Source organism: Amblyomma americanum, chromosome 11 (genome assembly GCF_052857255.1).
Source record: "Amblyomma americanum isolate KBUSLIRL-KWMA chromosome 11, ASM5285725v1, whole genome shotgun sequence".
Lineage (NCBI taxonomy): Eukaryota > Metazoa > Arthropoda > Arachnida > Ixodida > Ixodidae > Amblyomma > Amblyomma americanum.
In genome coordinates this window covers 128303996-128318181 of record NC_135507.1, presented here as the reverse complement: position 1 = coordinate 128318181, position 14186 = coordinate 128303996, and the positions used below count along the sequence as shown (strand labels likewise).

At 57.6% G+C, this 14186-nt stretch overlaps 2 non-coding genes and 1 pseudogene across 2 annotated transcripts; all 3 read left to right on the top strand.

The window, feature by feature from the left end:
- Positions 1 to 1674: 1674 nt before the first annotated feature.
- LOC144111572 (small subunit ribosomal RNA) lies at positions 1675 to 3489 on the top strand. Its single transcript, XR_013310099.1, has one exon. It is a non-coding gene; the product is annotated as a small subunit ribosomal RNA (ribosomal RNA).
- A 1560-nt stretch (positions 3490 to 5049) lies between these two features.
- Positions 5050 to 5202, top strand: LOC144111637 (5.8S ribosomal RNA). Its single transcript, XR_013310127.1, has one exon. It is a non-coding gene; the product is annotated as a 5.8S ribosomal RNA (ribosomal RNA).
- Positions 5203 to 6192: 990 nt separating this feature from the next.
- LOC144111610 (large subunit ribosomal RNA) overlaps positions 6193 to 14186 on the top strand; it is a 10911-nt pseudogene continuing 2917 nt past the window's right edge.

Here is a 14186-nt window from a genome sequence, read left to right as displayed (position 1 = left end):
CGGCGTTTAGCGCGGCGGCAAAGTCCACGAGTACGGCTCGTGTGGTGCGCCGCGATGCCGGCCGCGCTGCCGCGCCCGCGATTTGGCCAGGTCCCGCGGCGGAACCGCGGTACCGACAGAGGGGCCGATAGCGCCACGGCAAAGTCCACGAGTTCGGCTCGCGCGGGGCGCCGCGAAACGCGCGCGCCGCGATGCCGCCGATGGGTGCCGCACGATTTGCGCGGCTCTTGCGGCGAAGGCGCCTCGAGCACGGCGCCAAGCGCCACGGCAAAGTCCACGAGTTCGGCTCGCGCGGGGCGCCGCGAAACGCGCGCGCCGCGATGCCGCCGATGGGTGCCGCACGATTTGCGCGGCTCTTGCGGCGAAGGCGCCTCGAGCACGGCGCCAAGCGCCACGGCAAAGTCCACGAGTTCGGCTCGCGCGGGGCGCCGCGAAACGCGCGCGCCGCGATGCCGCCCGATGGGCGCGCACGATTTGCGCCAAATTTACGGCGAGATCGGCACGAGTACGGCCACTTACCAACCCACGGAGGTCTGGGTACTTAACGCTGCATATATAAGGGGGGCATACCGCCGCGGCACACGCGGAGGCGTAGAGTGCGCGCTTCGTCGGCGAAGTCCGAAGCGCGGCTCACGACGCCCCGGAGGCGCATTTGTGCATTTGGCGACCTCGGCCCATGGCATTTGCACGATTTGTGCGACACTTGATCCGAAAGCGCCACGAGTACGGCTCGTGTGGTGCGCCGCGATGCCGGCCTGCGCTGCCGCGCCCGCGATTTGGCCAGGTCCCGCGGCGGAACCGCGGGTACCGACAGAGGGGCCGATAGCGCCACGGCAAAGTCCACGAGTTCGGTTCGCGCGGGGCGCCGCGAAACGCGCGCGCCGCGATGCCGCCGATGGGTGCCGCACGATTTGCGCGGCTCTTGCGGCGAAGGCGCCTCGAGCACGGCGCCAAGCGCCACGGCAAAGTCCACGAGTTCGGCTCGCGCGGGGCGCCGCGAAACGCGCGCGCCGCGATGCCGCCCGATGGGCGCGCACGATTTGCGCCAAATTTACGGCGAGATCGGCACGAGTACGGCCACTTACCAACCCACGGAGGTCTGGGTACTTATCGCTGCTACTATATGGGGGTCCTTGTGGCACTGTCGGTGGCGTGCGCCCGAGCGCGCGCGCGCCGTACGGGTCTTGATATGCGGCCTCGTGCCCAGCGTGTCCCCGTCCCGTGGACCCCACGGCATTCGTCTGCAGCCTCATCCGCGTCTGCGATAGGGGCTGGTTGTCGGACGACGCTGTTCCCACGTGTTACGAAGTGTGTTCCGTGCTACCCGGACTCGATTCCGTGCGACTGCGCCGAAGACGCGGGCGTGTCCCGTCGTCTGGCGGCTAGGCCGTCTCGGCTACGCAGCAAGCGCCGTCCAGTGCCTGAACGCCGCGGCCCTAGCGGCCGCGTGCGCACTGGTGGGCGCGTTACAAATGCTTTGCCTAAGGGCGCGTGCTCTCTTGCCGCGCGGTGATAACCGGGCCTTCGGGTCGGATGCCGCAGCGAGCTCGAACGATGCACGGGCAGCGAGAGCTGCCGCGAAAAAGATGCGCGTCGCGCGCCGAGGGGTGAGAGGGGCCCCGATCGGCCGCGACAGGGCTCCCTTGAGGAGCGACAAGGGTTTGCCTATGCATCTACCTGGTTGATCCTGCCAGTAATCATATGCTTGTCTCAAAGATTAAGCCATGCATGTCTAAGTACATGCCGAAATAAGGCGAAACCGCGAATGGCTCATTAAATCAGTTATGGTTCCTTAGATCGTTTCTTTCTACTTGGACAACTGTGGCAATTCTAGAGCTAATACATGCATTGAGCCTGAAGGCCTTTGGCTGACGGGCGCTTTTATTAGACCAAGACCCATCGTGTTCTGCCCGTACTCTGTGGTGACTCTGGATAACTTTGTGCTGATCGCATGGCCATGAGCCGGCGACGTTTCTTTCAAGTGTCTGCCTTATCAACTTTCGATGGTAGGTTACTTGCCTACCATGGTTGTTACGGGTAACGGAGAATCAGGGTTCGATTCCGGAGAGGGAGCCTGAGAAACGGCTACCACATCCAAGGAAGGCAGCAGGCGCGCAAATTACCCACTCCCGGCACGGGGAGGTAGTGACGAAAAATAACAATACGGGACTCTTTTGAGGCCCCGTAATTGAAATGAGTACACTCTAAATCCTTTAACGAGGATCAATTGGAGGGCAAGTCTGGTGCCAGCAGCCGCGGTAATACCAGCTCCAATAGCGTATACTAAAGCTGCTGCGGTTAAAAAGCTCGTAGTTGGATCTCAGTTCCAGACGAGTAGTGCATCTACCCGATGCGACGGCTCGGACTGAACATCATGCCGGTCCTCTCTTGGTGCCCTTCATTGGTGCGTCTCGAGGAGGCCTGCGCTTTTACTTTGAAAAAATTAGAGTGCTCAACGCAGGCGAGTCGCCTGAATAAACTTGCATGGAATAATAGAACAAGACCCCGTTTCTGTTCTGTTGGTTTTTGGAATACGGGGTAATGATTAAGAGGGACAGACGGGGGCATTCGTATTGCGGCGCTAGAGGTGAAATTCTTGGACCGTCGCAAGACGAACTACTGCGAAAGCATTTGCCAAGAATGTTTTCTTTGATCAAGAACGAAAGTCAGAGGTTCGAAGGCGATCAGATACCGCCCTAGTTCTGACCATAAACGATGCCAACCAGCGCTCCGCCTGAGTTACTCAAATGACTCGGCGGGCAGCTTCCGGGAAACCAAAGTATTTGGGTTCCGGGGGAAGTATGGTTGCAAAGCTGAAACTTAAAGGAATTGACGGAAGGGCACCACCAGGAGTGGAGCCTGCGGCTTAATTTGACTCAACACGGGAAAACTTACCCGGCCCGGACACTGGGAGGATTGACAGATTGAGAGCTCTTTCTTGATTCGGTGGATGGTGGTGCATGGCCGTTCTTAGTTGGTGGAGCGATTTGTCTGGTTAATTCCGATAACGAACGAGACTCTAGCCTATTAAATAGGTGCGGGGTTCCCAGCACCTTACAACCTTCTTAGAGGGACAAGCGGCTCCTAGCCGCACGAAACAGAGCAATAACAGGTCTGTGATGCCCTTAGATGTCCGGGGCCGCACGCGCGCTACACTGAAGGAAGCAGCGTGTCTTTATCCCTGTCTGAAAAGACTGGGTAACCCGTGGAACTTCCTTCGTGATTGGGATAGGGGCTTGCAATTGTTCCCCTTGAACGAGGAATTCCCAGTAAGCGCGAGTCATAAGCTCGCGTTGATTACGTCCCTGCCCTTTGTACACACCGCCCGTCGCTACTACCGATTGAATGATTTAGTGAGGTCTTCGGACCGATGTCCGGCGCGGCCTTTCGGTTGCGCCGGTCTGTTGGAAAGATGACCAAACTTGATCATTTAGAGGAAGTAAAAGTCGTAACAAGGTTTCCGTAGGTGAACCTGCGGAAGGATCATTACCGGATTGTGCTTGTCACACCCGGCGCCGCCCCCGCTTATAAGCGGGGGAAGGCCTCAACAGCGGAGTTGCGAGATTCTGATGCCGCATCTCTGCAAAAATTGTTACGCCCAGCGGAGGTCCGTCACCAAGGGAATGTCGGACGGACTGCTTCCGTGGGTTCGAACGGCGTAACGCACCAATCTGGTGGGCTTTCGGTCTTCGACACTCGTTGTCGGAGAGACTCGAACGTAGCCGGTAGGCTGGCCGAGGGAAAAGGCCGGCCCGCTGCCAAGGGAACGGCGGCGGCTGCTGCGAAGTACGAAAGGAACCGCAGCTCGCTGGCTCTCGTTAGAGTTGCGACCGAGTCGGTAGGCCGGCCGAGGGAAAGGCCGGCCCGCCGCCAAGGGAACGGCGGCGGCTGCTGCGGAGTACGAGAGGAAACGCGGCTCGCTGGCTCATGAGAGTCGCGACGGAGTCGGTAGGCTGGCCGAGGGAAAGGCTTGCCCGCCGCCAAGGGAACGGCGGCGGCTGCTGCGGAGTACGAGAGGAAACGCGGCTCGCCGGCTCCGGAAAAGTAACTCTTCGCAACAACGCGCGCGCGGCGGGACGCGTGCGGCCCAGTACTTATAAGGAACGGCCGCCGCAAGAGGTCTCGCAGTGCGGGCGCGATGTCTGAAGCCGTGCCGGCGGGGCGAAAGGAGGCACCGGGAAAAAAAGGGACGAGGGGTTGTAATCCCGCATTTTGAACGCACCTGCGGCAGCGGGGTTCTCCTGCTGCTTCGTCCTTCCCAGCCTTCGAGTAGTCTGCCGGTGCGATACCGAAACGCCGTCCATGGCACTGTGGCCGGTGGACTCCTGTTGCGGGAGTAGTCTGACGAACGCCCGTCTGGCGGCTGTCCAAGTACGCGCTGCGTAGCCACGGCTAGGCGGTGCCTGTCTCTTAAGCGAAGCAATGATGTGGCGAAATGGTCGGACAGGGCGCAGCACGAGGGCGCACCCTTGGGGCGGCGGACTCGAGGGGCATTTCTGAGCGAAAGATGACCCCTTCCCCAAAGAGGGCGCAGCGGTGGGCGGCAGAGAACCGTCCACACAGAGCTACCGCTGCTTGGGAGTCCGGGGGTGACGTCGCTGCGAACACAACGGCAGAACAAACGTGCTCGGGGAACGGCGCAAAAGCTCTGTGTTATTGCCCAATTGATGACGAAGTTACCGGTGTGCTTCCTGGTGAACCGATGGTCGTCGGACCCGTGCGACCGCTTAAAGAAAACGGGCTGAACAGCAAACCGTGAACAGCAAAAAAAACGGCACCAGCGAAGACCGGAACTTGAGAGCGCCGTTGCACGTCTGCCTTAGGGTTGCCAAATGCCTCGTCGTCTCTAGCGACGCGCAAGCCATTGTCGCACACAAGCTTCGAAGAGACCTTGCTCGCCTCGGCTTTGAGGCACCGCGCAAGCATGCCGAACGGACGGCTGCTGGAACGTGGAATTGTCGGACGAAACTGCAGTCGGGGAGGCCAGGGGAGGAGCCCGGTGCCTAAAACCCTGGTTGTACTGTACGGAATTGAACAAACCAAATGCACGACTCTAAGCGGTGGATCACTCGGTTCTCGGGTCGATGAAGAACGCAGCCAGCTGCGAGACTTGGTGTGAATTGCAGGACACACTGAGCACTGATTCTTCGAACGCACATTGCGCCCTTGGGTCTTCCCTTGGGTTCGTCTGTCTGAGGGTCGGATCATATATCAAGAGAGACGCCGGCGCCCGGGGATGGCGCGGCCGGCGACTCGTTTTGACCGTGTCGGCAAAGAGGACGGCTCTGTACGAAGCGCCGAAGATCCCTCGAAAGACTTTGCGAAAGAGGAGAGTGGGTCGAACCCTTCAGCCGCGCTCCAAGCGGCCGAGTCGGGTCGCCCTGCGCAGACGACGTAACGCGGGACGGCGGCTGCTAGCCGTAGAGCGTCTGGCCTCCGAAGGCGACCGCCGCAGGAAGGGATTACCTGCAGGGAAAGCGCGGTCCCGACGGGAGACGAGGCCGTGTGGACGGGCGGCAAAGCGTTGCCCGCTGGCCCGCGTACGTGTAGCCGAACTGCTGCGAGAAACGCAGAGACGGGAGCGCCCTGTCCGGGCACGCCCGCGCGAGAAGAAGGGAGATCTCGCGCGGGGGTGCGGGGAGGCGACAGGCGCGCGAAAGCGTTTCGTGCGCGGCAGTTTCGGGCGAAGCGCAGAGGCGCGCCGTGGCGCGGTGACGAAGGGGTCCCCCCGGACCCGATGCAAAGGGACCGCCTCCTCGAACGGGCGCAAAGTCGAGTAAGGGTCGAACGGACGCGACCTCGTTGCGAGCGCAGTCCGCCGTCGGTCTAAGTGCTTCGCAGTCTCTGCCCCGAGAAAAACTGGGCCACTCCAGTTGGGGCGGGGGCGACGCAAAACTTGACGATGCCCCTACGCCAGGCCGAGGTCGCTCTCTCGAGGGAAAGAGAGGTGCGGCAGGGAAAAATTCGGCCGCGGCGGTCGGGGGCTCGAAACTCTCTGCGTTATCCGCGCAAACCGCATGCGCGCGGTCCCGAGCGCCGGCCAGCGGCGCCTTCCAGTCTCGCTCGCAGTCGCCGAGGGTGCTGCCGACTGTGAGCGGGGAATGGGCGGAAGGCGTCGGCCGGACGATTGGGGAAGGACGCGCGCGCGCGCTGGACCGCGCCGGAATCGAACGCGAGAGCGCACATCTGTGTCGACCTCAGATCAGGCGAGACAACCCGCTGAATTTAAGCATATCACTAAGCGGAGGAAAAGAAACCAACAGGGATTCCCTGAGTAGCTGCGAGCGAAACGGGACCTAGCCCAGCACCGAATCCCCCGTCCTTGCAGGCGGTCGGGAAATGTGGTGTATGGGAGGCAACGTTCCCGGGAGTTTGCGACGGTGCAAGTCCCCCTGACAGGGGCTTGTCCCAGAGTGGGTGCCAGGCCCGTCTCCGCCGTTGCGCGCCCGGGACGAAGCCTCCCGTGAGTCGGGTTGCTTGAGAGTGCAGCCCTAAGTGGGTGGTAAACTCCATCTAAGGCTAAATACGACCGAGAGACCGATAGTCAACAAGTACCGTGAGGGAAAGTTGAAAAGAACTTTGAAGAGAGAGTTCAAGAGTACGTGAAACCGCTTAGAGTAAAACGGGTGGGCCCTCGAAGCTCGAAAGCGGTGGGATTCAGTCTCCGGACGACTGCCGAGCTGGCGGCGTCGGGTAAACGGCTCCTCTCGGGGGGCTGTTCCGGCTGCCAGTGCGCGGACGCGGTCTCCGGGGTGCGCACTTTCCACCGCCGGTAGAACGCCGCGACGGACGCGGGTCAATGGGAAAAGTACGACTTTGAGTCCGGCTCTGGAGGTGCCCTGCTCGTCCCCTCGGGGACGGTTCGCGGGAGTTATACCTTGCCGTGCACGAAGAGTTCGTCACCCCGTCCAGGCCCCATGGGCTTCTCCCGGCTGTCGGGAGGCCCGAACGATGACGCCCTCTGGAATCGGAGCGGAGGACCCGCTGGGCAAGCTTGTCGCCTCTCGTTGTCCGGGTTGGTCCCGTGGCGGCGGGCTGGCGGCGAGAAGCCGGGCGAGCGGGGAGTTCTCCCGCGGAGGCGCTATCGTGGTTTGCGGCGAGTAGGTCGGTAACCCACCCGACCCGTCTTGAAACACGGACCAAGGAGTCTAACATGTGCGCGAGTCAATGGGTCTCTCGAAACCCAATGGCGCAATGAAACGTGAAGGCCCTTCGCGGGCCGCGTTGCGATCCCGGACCGCACAGGGGTTCGGGCGCAGCAACGGCCCGTCCCAGGCGCTCACTTGTCGCCGGGGCGGAGCGAGAGCGCACACGTTGGCACCCGAAAGATGGTGAACTATGCCCGGGCAGGACGAGGCCAGAGGAAACTCTGGTGGAGGTCCGAAGCGATTCTGACGTGCAAATCGATCGTCCGATCCGGGTATAGGGGCGAAAGACCAATCGAACCATCTAGTAGCTGGTTCCCTCCGAAGTTTCCCTCAGGATAGCTGGCGCTCGATGGGAGAGCAGTCACACCTGGTAAAGCGAATGATTAGAGGCATTGGGGTCGAAACGTCCTCAACCTATTCTCAAACTTTCAATGGGTGTACGGGAGGCCTTCTGGGTTGAGGCCTCCCGCTGCGATGAGAGTGCCAAGTGGGCCACTTTTGGTAAGCAGAACTGGCGCTGTGGGATGAACCAAACGCCGGGGTAAGGCGCCCGAGTCGGGACGCTCATGAGAACCCATGAAGGGTGTTGGTTGCTTAAGACAGCAGGACGGTGGCCATGGAAGTCGGAATCCGCTAAGGAGTGTGTAACAACTCACCTGCCGAAGCAACTAGCCCCGAAAATGGATGGCGCTCTAGCGTCGCGCCTATCCCCGACCGTCGCTGGCAGAGTAGCACGAACAGTGGGGGTGCTAAGCCGCGACGAGTAGGAGGGCCGCAGCGGTGGGCGTTGAAGGTGTCGGGCGCGAGCCCGCCTGGAGCCGCCGCTGGTGCAGATCTTGGTGGTAGTAGCAAATACTCAAGTGAGAACCTTGAGGACTGAAGTGGAGAAGGGTTCCATGTGAACAGCAGTTGAACATGGGTCAGTCGGTCCTTAGGGAAAGGAGAAATCCTTTCAGAAGCGGGCGCGTTTGTGCAGCTCTGTCTGTCGAATCGGAGACGCCCCGCTGCAACCGAAAGGGAATCGGGTTAACAGTCCCGAACCCGGCTACGGAGATCGGTCCTTCGGGGCCCAGTGCGGCAACGCAAACCAGCTCGGAGACGCCGATGGGAGCCCCGGGAAGAGTTTTCTTTTCTCTGTAAGGAGATCGAGTCCCTGGAATGGGTTCACCCCGAGATAGGGACGGTGGCTCCGTAGAGCAGTGCGGCTCTTGCGCTGTCCGGTGCGCTCCTGTCGGCCCTTGAAAATCCGAGTGAGGGAGTGTGATTTTCGTGCCGGACCGTACCCATATCCGCAGCAGGTCTCCAAGGTGAACAGCCTCTAGTCTCTAGACCAATGTAGGTAAGGGAAGTCGGCAAAACGGATCCGTAACCTTGGGAAAAGGATTGGCTCTGAGGGCTGAGCCGGTCGGGCTGGGGTCCAGAAGCAGGAATGGCACTGCACCGGGACTGGGCGAGGCTCGCCGCCGTCAAAAGCGGTGCGGCCGAGCCCGGACCAGCGTCGGGACCTTCCTGTGGAAAGCCACAGCTGTGCTTGTTCCGGGGGCTTCGTGCCCGAGGTTCTTGCTTCGGCCGGCAGAAAACAGCCAACTCAGAACTGGCACGGACCGGGGGAATCCGACTGTCTAATTAAAACAAAGCATTGCGAGGGCCAGCATTGGTGCTGACGCAATGTGATTTCTGCCCAGTGCTCTGAATGTCAACGTGAAGAAATTCAAAAAAGCGCGGGTAAACGGCGGGAGTAACTATGACTCTCTTGGCTCCTTGGACGTAGTCTAAGTCTGCGACCGGGGCTGTGGAGTACGTGAGATGCTCCCAGGCCGGGTAACCGTGGGAGGGGTTGCGTCCTCCTGTAACCCAGCGGGCGGCGGGCCTCGGCGATGAAGGCCCTAGGCGTAACGCTGGGAGCAGTTGCGTGCTCCTGTAACCCAGTCTATTGGGGGCGACTGTCATTGGTGAACCTGGGAAGGGCTGTGGTGACCCTCTCCCTCTCACCGAAAGCGAGAGAGTTCATACGCCACGGCAGCTTAGGGATCGGCTGCTGTGGCTAAGTCTCAAGCGAATACGCTGCAGGGAAATCCCCGCTGACTAAAGTCATCAGGGGTAGGGGCGTCCCTGTGTAACCCGAGCCCTACCATCACTCGGGAGCGCTGCTTGGGTCTGTCATCGGTCCCCCTCCGGGCAACCAGGGCCATCTCTGGGAAACGCTGAGGCCTGCGGGCGTCTCAGTAGGCGAAGAGACCGATGACGAAGCGAAAGCAGGACTGGCGCTTGCGTCCCTTGAGAGCCTGTGAGTAGTACTGCTGTGAGACCATAGGGGTGTGGGATGAAGCCCACACTCGCACTTCCCGGTACGTAGGCGGTAGGTCCTGTACACCAGGGCCGGCGTCAAAGCCAAGACGCTTAATAAATGTTGGTAGAATCGGGCTCTCGCTTGGAGTGCGGCACGAAGAGATTACCCGAAGTCGAGGGCGCTTCGGCGTCTGGCAGGAGTGCGCAGCACGGAAGCGCACCACGGGGAGTAGCGACCCCGCCTATCCGAAGCTCCTGGGTTGGACCCAGACACGACCAACGAGGTGGCAGTAGTGGACCAGCCCGCCACGCTCGATGGGAGGGCTTTCGGGCCCGAGGATGACCAAACCTAAATTGGTACAAGAGCAGTCTCTGGTGTGGGGGTCCACCAGTTGTCCAGCGGAGCTGCAGCTTAGGGGACTTGCTTCTTGGGAAGTGGTCTGGCCCTGGCCTACTCCGTGTATGGCTGGGGGGGAACTCTTGTGGCAGACCGAAAACTTCTGGGGCTCGATGGATCACCACCTCCGCGCGGTGGGCCCTGGGTGATGCTAAGAGTGATCCAAGTGGCGCACGACTGACTGTTCAATTTAGCGTGCGTCGCAACTCCAGGCTTGTGTAAAAAGCCTTCTGAGGTGAAAAAGTTCGTATTTTTGCAATTCTCCGGGCCTCCGGCAAGTAGCCGAAGAGGACCCGACGCCTCAGCGCAGCAGCGCATCTCTTCCGATTTTGTCTTGGGTGCACTGCGACCCTGAGCAAGCTCAGTTGCAGTCTTAGCTCAGAATTGCAGTAGAGGCTTCGGCCTAAACAGTATATAAGATCTCGGGGTTGCTGATTTCCCCAGACTACGGTCTACTCAGCTTGTGGTGTCGGGTTTTAGCTGTACCCGGAGCAGCGCTCCTAAACAGCAGGTTTTGCAGAACAATATTCATCCACAAGGGACTTTGTCTCTAAGTGGCCTTTCTTTCGTGTCTGGGCTGCACTGTGCCCTGAGCTTGTCCTAAAACAGTAGAGGCGTTGCCTGTGCTTATATTAGCCCTTTGGCTGCCTCATTCTATTTCTGACGCAAATATTTGATACCGATTCCAACTGGGTTCGTCGTGTTTCCCGCAGGGTTTTAAGAGTTTGAAAAAACGACGCCCTCTGCCTTGCGGAGGAAGGGCAGCTTGAGCTGCTAAGGGTTCGCTCGCCCAGAAATTGGTCGAAGGAGCGCCCCACTTCGGTGGGAAGGGGCTTTGCCCGTGGACTGTTTCGGGTTCGTCGCGCCCCGTGACCGACGGGTCTAAAGCGACGCCCCCGGGAGGGAAACCGGGGAAGAGGGTTCGCCCTACTGACCTTTTTTTTTTTTTTCAGCTCTGTTGAGTAGTGTTGGCTTCCTGGTGTTTTCCGAACATCAGGGGCAGTCCTTTGGTTTTTTTCGGGTGCCTGCCCAGGCAGACACGGTACTACGAGACGTCTGGTTCTCAATTATTACTTTGCCTTGCAGGACCTGCCTATATAGTGCTAGTTCGTGGATTGATTCCTTGTGTCTGATAATAGGTTGATAGTCACTGAGTGTGTATTTTTTTTTTTTTTTCGCAACTCAATCTCTGCTGACTACACCCGGGCAACATTGATTGGATTCTGTTAGTGTTCCAGTTTTTTGCTCAGGGCCTCCCACACAACGTGGGGGCCTTTGGTTAGGCTGGTTTTGTACGGGAGTGTTGCAGTGTCCCACAGGAGCGTTGTGGTGTTCTTCATTACAGACATTGATCTCATCCATTAGTTGCCATTCGCTATTAATATTCATAGTGCTGGTGACCACCAAGTGGTACATCAGCGATCGAGTGTTGTCGGTAGTAGTTTCTCTAGCTTGGTTTTAATGTTTTTTTTTCTCTTTTTTTTCTTTTTCTTTTTTTTTTTAAGGTTTAGCGGTTTTGGCGGTCTCCGGGCTATTGCCAGAAAATAGTCCTTTTCACTGCCAAGGTTCCCTTTGTTTTAGGGTTAGGGTTAGTGGTTAGGGTTAGGGTTAGTGGTTTCGTGGTCCTTGGGCTATTGCGAGTCAATAGTCCTATTCACCACTGTTCTCATTAGTACCATCACAAGGTTGTCATTGACATTCATTGTCACTAATTGGACATTGGTGCTGGTGGCCACGAAGTGGTCTGGTAGCCCCCCCTTTTTTTTTAATACTTTTCCAGTCATCAGTAGGGTTAGTAGTTAGTAGGGTTAGTAGGGTCATTGCAAGGTCATGGCGACCTACGTACGTGATTTTATCATTGGTAAAAGAACTGGGTCTAAGGATACGGCCCATGTTTGTCACATTTGCAACACAAGGGTCACGTTACGGGCGAAATTAGAGACCCACTACGCCGCCCATGACATTCAGCTTTTGTGGCGTTGCGTCTTCTGTGAGAAAGAGTGGAAAAATTCACAACAGGCCTCCTCACATTGTTCTAAATGCCCTGCGAGGAATAAACCCAAACGTTCTCAACAGGTGGGCACTGGTGCCGATTCCGACCAATTGAGTCATAGTACTGGTGTGGTGGCTTCCGCTTCTGCTGCCTCTACAGCACTGTTCCAACCTGATTTGGATCAGCCAGCATACTCTCCCAGTAGTGCGGCAGTCAACTTAGGGCCTACGCCTAGTTCTGCCCCAGATGTAATGCCCAAAGATGCCCTCACTCATATTGCATCTAGCGACGTTAGTCATATTTCATCAACATTCACAAGTGCTCCTGTGCAGGTTGACGCTCATGCGAGTCAGCCTGCTCTCGCAACCCATGGTTCCGAAGTTCAGATTGAGTCTGCCTCCAGCCAAGGCCTGTTTACCCCAATAAGCCAAGTGTACCTTGAACAGCATGATTGCCCGCCAACTGCATCACATAATCCAAACGAGTCCAGCAGTGGACCTGGCCGTAGCCAATATGTGGCAACAACACGAGGACGCTGGTCAGACCAAGAATTGCGGGAGTTGGCCCGGCTGGAGGTTTTATACCGCGATACCCACCCGTTGTTACCGACCCTCTCTCAGAAATTTTCAACCAGAACGGAAGATGCTATCGACCACATTCGTCGATCTAGCAAGTACAAATCCATATTACAAGAATTGTTAAATTCTCTAGACCAAAGGTGTTTGCAAGTTCAGCCAAGTGAGTCGCCTGATACCGGACCTGTGGGGCCCAGTTATTCGCATTGCCGTTGGACGTCTTCGGACCTGGCCGCATTGGCGAATGCAGAAGTTGTTTTAGGGCCAACGAAAACCATAAACGCAGACCTCCATCGAGTCTTTAAGACTCGAACAGTGCAGGCAATTGCTAATGCACGTCACACAGAGGCTTACAGAGCAGCCCTACATCTCGCCACCCAGGTTACCACACAACCCCCGGTACTAACACCCTTCTGGAACGCTTCAATGCAGGTTCCCCTACAGTTGGACTTTAACAATACACTCGAGGCTCTGCAATCCGTTGGTCTCGATAATGCGCCCTTGGCGTCAGCACTATGTACGGGTCCTGTGGGAACGACTGACATCAACCTGATTTTGGATTTTTTTAAGGTATGTCGTCGTCCCCCCAAAAGTAAGACGTCGAATACTCAGCAAGCTGAGGCTCCTGTTGCCTCAACCAACAGAAAGCAACGTCGCGCCGCAAGATACCGCGAACATCAGCGGCTATATAAGTTAGGCCCCTCTGTTCTAGGGGACGCTTTGTTGTTGGAGGGACGCCCTCCTAGCTGCACCCTCACAAAACTCCACGAAGAGTTCGACTCTATCTTTGGTAACGAGTCGGCTCCCGTGGAAGTTGGAATTGAGTCGGAAATAGCGACTGATGTGAATGAAGACCTCTTTTCAGTTGAGGAGGTAGCCAAGGCGCTACGGCTCTTCGCTACTAAATCAGCACCAGGCCCTGACGGGGTCTCGGTGACTGAGTTGAGGAAGGTGCCAGCCGAAGTGCTGGTACTGATTTTTAACAATTGGTATGCTTTTGGCGTGGTTCCGTACGACTTGAAGGTTTCGCGAACAGTCTTCATACCAAAATGTGCAAAACCAGCTGCGCCGGGCGATTACCGGCCAATTACCATATCGCCCGTTCTTTACAGAGTGTTCGCGAAAATGGTGCTGGCTAGGCTATCAGCAGGAAATAATTTCCATAAGTTTCAGGCCGGTTTCTCTGAGGACAAGTCTACGTCCTCAAATTTGCTCCTGCTGCAAGCCCTCATGCGAACGATGAAAAAGCTGCACCGTCCATTATTTGCTATTAGTCTGGACATACAAAAAGCCTTCGATTCTGTCTCACACCACGCCTTGTTCGCTGCCCTAGAAGGAAGAAAGGTTTCTACAAGGTTTATCTCTCTTATCCGGGACATGTATAGATTTGGGACCACCACTTTCTGGTCAGACGGAACAACCGACAATATCAGAGTTCCCCTCCGAAGAGGCATAAAGCAGGGGGATCCACTATCCCCATTTCTGTTCAACTGCGTTTTGGACCCTCTGCTTCAGCAGTTGAATTCTTATGGACTTGGGGTGCACCTCCAGGGTGCATCATTGAGCGCCCTAGCATTTGCCGATGATATGATTTTGGTGTCTGACACATTTGAAGGGCTCCAAGCTATGATTCGGAAAACCGAGTCATACTTACAAAATGCAGGGCTGCACCTCAATCCACGCAAATCACAATACTTTGGTTGGCGGTATGACCATTGCGCCAAAGCTTGCAGGTATGAGTTGCCGCCTGTGTCCCTTGGCTGTGCACAGGTTCAACCTGTGGC